Here is a 6000-nt window from a genome sequence, read left to right on the forward strand (position 1 = left end):
CTTAGTTTACTTATTAAATATTGTACACGATTATTACACTAGTTTTCACTCTGTTAATTATTACAGTTACTGTAATATTTCTGCAGCCTTTGCCGATTTTTTTTCATTATTTATTCATTTTACAGCTATATCTAAGTGAAAAACCATTCTTAATACCCTAAGACGTTGTGTTGTTGTTAGTTTATAAATGCCCTAAGGCGTGATAAATTTCATTCCCATTTGTAAAATGTTAATTATCGTCGTACATATGTGATGGAATGAAAAGGTAGAAAACATACTGTCAATGGTAATTATTTCGAAAATAGTTAGTATATTTTAACAACATTACGTGTATAAAAGTTTGCTCTGAAATGTGATCAATGGTAATAAGTATTAAGTAACACGTGTTTCAAACGCTACCTACCTTTGCGTGTTTTAAATATAACGCTACCTTCCTTCGCGTGTTTTAAATATAACGCTACCGACCTTCGCGAAATATTCTATCTCAATTGACCAATTATATACAAATAAATTTAGAATATGGTTTTATATATCTTATATTATTAGAATTTTTAAATAATTGAGAAAGCATATTAATTATGTGTAAATAAATCTAACCTGTATAAAAGTTGAAAAGTGACTTATAAGATTGTATGAGTAAGGTTTGCTTTACTTTACTCAATGCTAGGTTTTAGGTGGAAATGGTTAAGTCATGGTATCGTGCATGTTTGTTAAGTTGATAAACAAATTTAAAGGCAATATTGTTTGAGACGCGTTTTTTTTGTGATAACATTATACTTCAAGCAATATTGTGAACTTAATCATGGTCAAAACAAGCTGTCTGTGATACTCAAAGGTTCTATTTAGTCTTTCTCGTGATTTCATTGTACCGACTTTTAGTTGAATTTAACGGACTGATAAAGGAAATTACTTCTTATAAGGTAAAAGTAAATGGACAGCTTATACATGTATATTATCTTGATAATTGAAAACCTTGGCAATTTAACAAGGCTTCGTAATTCTCAGAAATATTAATGATTTTATACCACTTAGGAAATACCGAGACTTTAAGGTGATGTATCCCATAAGAGAATTTGTTTGACGTTTCAAATTAAGCATGAACACGATCAAAGGTATTTTGGTATTTTGGTATTTTATCTTTAGCGAGTTTTAAAAGTATTTTAAAACCAAAGTATATATCACAAGACAATACGTGTTCCATATCAATATACCAAGTGTCGCTGTGATTAAAGATCGATTTAGACAAGGTTTTGTCTTATTCCTGCAGTTGGTCCTCTTTTCCGGTTAAGTCTTGATAACTAACAAGGAATAAACAATTCTTCCGCAAGTAACCAACTACTAACCACACAAGACTTCTGAATCAGCGGTTATAGACAAATAAACATTTTACTTTTTTCATGGATATATTTTCAAAACACCACAAATTAATCAAAACACCATCAAATTATAATTGAACAAACAAGAGTACACTGTTTATTACTGATGGATCCAAAATATACATGAGCATTATGAATGTATCTGTCCTAAGCTGTTTTGTCTCATGAAAAGGTATCAATTTAAATGCATTTTCTTATCATACTGGCATTCACAGACTTATATTATTGGTGTTCTAGCATAATGTTCCATACTTTCTATAAGTACAGTTTCAGTTAAATGCTCTGAACATGTTAGTTCGGTATACATGTAAATCAAATGTAGGTATTGTTTGTGTTTGTGTTTGTTTGGGTTAAAGGCAGTATTGACACATTTAATAATGTTGTGGGACCACAATTTCGTGGTCATTCAAAATGATATAGATGAAAGTTTCAGTTTGATTTTTACTCAATAATATTTCTATCCAAATATTCATATACAGAAGAAATGAAATCGCGGAATAAAAAAAACCAAAAAAACAACAAAACACACAAAAAAAAACACAATTACATCTCCCAGATATTTTGCTTCGGTAAGGGCTTTGGGTCGTCTTTTGCTGCAAAGAATACACTATAAACTAAGAAGCAGACAATAAGACAAGTTCAGTCAATCTTTAAACTCATTTTCGTGTTTAGACTGAAAATATCAAGTTTTAGTCCATTTCTTGTGAAAACAATGTATAAAAATAAATATCTACATGTTGCCTTTTTAAAATTGATTTATTCTATTAGAGAATTGTACAGGTAACAAAATCTCCGAAACAGATACTTTAACGGCGCCGTATTTTTTCGTACATATAAAACAAATATATAACAATTCTTTTGTAACCTTTTGCACAAATTCTTGAAAGTTTTCGATTAATTTATCTTTGAAAATGCAGTTCGTTTATTTTTGCAACTGAAAATGCCTTGCAAACACGTTTAGTTTTGCAAAACCATAGTGTCGATTTATTTCTGTGTTAATGTAAAAGATGTCCTGATGCATACAACAAGAACGGGAAAATTCGCTTAAAGCAATGTATTCTCCATAAACTGTACTTTTGTCAATAGGAGGTTAATGCACTATTGTTTTGTGCAATAATATTTGCGGAACCACGTACCACATGGATGCATTTAAAACAGGGCCCTACAGGGCAAAGGATATAGTAAGTCCGAGAGAATTTGCAGATGTGAATGTTAAAATGAGCATTAGCGCTTGTTTGCATATATGTATATTGTTATGGATAGACATGTAAACAATTTGACAGTGTGACGAGATATTACCTTTCCTTTACTTGAATTCTGCTTTGTCATTTCCGTGATTTGTGTGGTTGTTATCAACTATATATCTAACAGTATAAGTATTCAATGATTCGAGTTAAAGAAACATTGAAATATCGTTCAGAACTTTGTGAACATGATCCGGGTCGCGAAATAACCTGACAAATGAGCGTAGATACTCAACTGACCAAAGAATAACAATAATAACGATCAGATATGTAGAAATATACCTGAACTATTATTCCATTACAATAGATGCAGAAAGTATACACTAAAAGTGTCACTATAACACATTGAAGTGTTTTATTTACATTTTCGCGCTGACTGATTCAGCGGAAATAAGTTCCATATCCGGCCAAATTCCGAGAAAGTACTGTAATGCTACGAAACTACCATAATAATATTTTGGAAAAAGAGTGACTATTATATAAAAATCTGGCGATATTTTATGTCTTTATTATTCTATAAAAGAATAATAACATTTTAGCGGATCCTTGACGGATCTATTTTGTCTGACGGCGTATGAGCCATGACTGTGCTATGTTTAGCGGAACGCTGTGATTGGTTAACTAATTCCGTTGTCGAATCTTATTGGATAAGAGTACTTTTGAATTTTTTAGCGGCGGGCAAATTTCAATTCGGAATTAACACGCCAAGGTCTATAAATACAGACGCTCAATTCAGTTGAGCAGCTTTTCAAACCGTGAAACACGTACTAACAAGGTTATTAATTGAACAGTAGCTCAACCCTAACTAAAAATCCGCCAAACAACGGAAATCCGTCAAAACTTGAACATTCCGCTAAATAAATATTCCGTTAGAAGACTTTAACTGTAATTTACGCGAAACACGTTCATATACAGTAACCCCTTCTTTAACAACTTTACATTGACGAACTCATTAGATCTACAATAACTATACCAAGGGCAATAATTTACATGTTTTTACAGTATTTAATTATCCTGTTTTATGCATTTATTTAACAGAAAATCTTAATAAATAAGATTAACTGGACTTGAGCGTTTTGGTATTTTCAAGTGTTTATATTATTTTTCATTGATTAAGTTTTATGGTAAATTACCGTACCATTTAACTTCAGTAGCCTTAAAGGTGATCCTGACAAAATCATTTCAACAGTGAAAACGGTAACAATACTTCTAATTAATTATGTAGTTGTGCACTTTGTTACTTATTTGTACCGGCTACGTCATATTTTACATCATATTTATCAATAGTTCCCTTGACCCGAATTTCAACTTAATTCCAACTTACTTTTCGCTTAGTTACAGGATTCTTAAAGATTGTATCTGCCAAATTTGAAAAGCACTAGTCAATAAAAAGGCTGTATAAGGAAAAGTGTATAACATACAATTATTTGCCATTGTAACATTTTGATATTATTGACTATTTGCTAAACCAAAACTTGGAAAACCACCAATGTATCAACCAACCAATAATAATAGTTTACGAATAAAGGCTGAAAGTGACCTCTTATCCACCTTGAAAACTTGTTTTTTTCATTCTCTAGACATCATTCTTAAATACCACAATGGGAGATAATTCAGATATAAGAAAGAGTTTTAGTTTATGTACAATGAACTTTCTTTCACTTGTCTTTGAAAATGTGTGAAACTTCATTCAAACTCATACATGTTCAATACTTTCTGAGGTTATTTTTCAAACTTAAGTCTAACGGACAGACAAAGGTATGTGGATTTACCTGATGTTTCTATGATTTGTATTGTTGTTTTTTTGTGTTTTTTTTTCTTTTTTTTAAATTCCACTATGAGGTTTAGTTTTTTCGTTAACATTTTCTTCAAAGAAATGAAGCCTGGAAGTGAGGAAAAAAACTACAACCCCACCGTCTCTGAATATTGTGTCTGCTCGTTTACATTTGCTTTGCATCTTCCTGGTTATATAAGTACAGACATTTATAAATACCAAATACCGAGATGAATATAAGTGGATGATCGATGCTGTTCCAAAATTGCCAATACGTTTTAGAAGGTGTAAAAAAGGGCAGAATAATTCAAAATTATTATGGAAATTTATAAAACACCCGTGCCGAATTTGCGACTCCGTAAATATCGTATTGCACGGCCGTGCATATATTTTGACGTGACGTCATTAGTGTTATACAAACATAGTGTAAAGACGCGCTTAATGTTCACGTTAAACTATACGCGCGTCAATACAAAAATGACTCTTATTTCTCTTTAAACGGTCTTTTATTTTTGGTATGTGATAAATACAATATTAAATTCGTGTAAGTTCATTACTGGATTTATTGCACTCGTTGAATAAAATAATGTTATGCTCGCCAGAGACTCGCATAATATAATTTTATCCAACTCGTGCAATTAATTCAGTATTCAACTTACACTTATTCAATATCCTCTATATGTATAATGGGTCAAATATTCTTTGGTCACAAATGTCATTTCCCATGATAGTTTTTCGCACGTATAATGTTTCTTAACTTACTCTGACAACAATAATATGCAATCAATATAAACACTGTATTTCAATTTTCTGAGATATAAATCAAACAAAATTCGATTTTGGCGGCATTGGTATGATCGTCAAATGTAGTTATTCGGTTTATTGCACTTTCCTTAATGGTATATTATTAAATTTGTAAAATTACAAAGGAAATGCAAATAATTATTGAACATGAATATTTCACCAAATGCAAAGAGACGGTGTTGTCAACTTTTTTTAAATTCTAAATATGATTTTGTTAAATTGCAAGGTGACTTTCGTGAAATATTGAGCCGAATTTGCACATAAAGAATTGCGTAAAATAAATAACCGCATACGCTATTTCATGAAATAAAGTTTGTTAAAAACTGTCACTAAAAAACAACATTATACAAATTTTATCACATTAACAAGCCCCGTGTTTTATTATGTGGTAATCAATTAATATGAAAACATTACATCAATCACTTTTATCATCTAAGGACAAAAAATAATGGAACTCATTTCATATTCTAGCAAAATTTTGAGTCCTGAATTTTTTGTTTTACTAAAATAGTCATTTATGTTCATATTTAATGATTTATCAATCTTATTTTAATTGATAAAGATTGCTGACAAATTGTACTAGATGTTTTGACGTTTATGCAATATGCAACAATGTCTGCTTATGAAACCTATAATTACAATAGGATGAGTACATTTTCTAAATCGGTCCCATTTTAAGCACCAAGAATACGTTTTCTATCTGAAGAAGTCCTTAACTTGGAGAGTACTAATTGGTAACAAAGACGAATCTGTCATAATATTGAGATAACATTAACATGGTTATTATTCCTATGCATTTCTC

This window comes from Ruditapes philippinarum, unplaced genomic scaffold (assembly GCF_026571515.1).
Source record: "Ruditapes philippinarum isolate M1 unplaced genomic scaffold, ASM2657151v2 ctg2765_1_1_1_1, whole genome shotgun sequence".
Classification (NCBI taxonomy): Eukaryota; Metazoa; Mollusca; class Bivalvia; order Venerida; family Veneridae; genus Ruditapes; species Ruditapes philippinarum.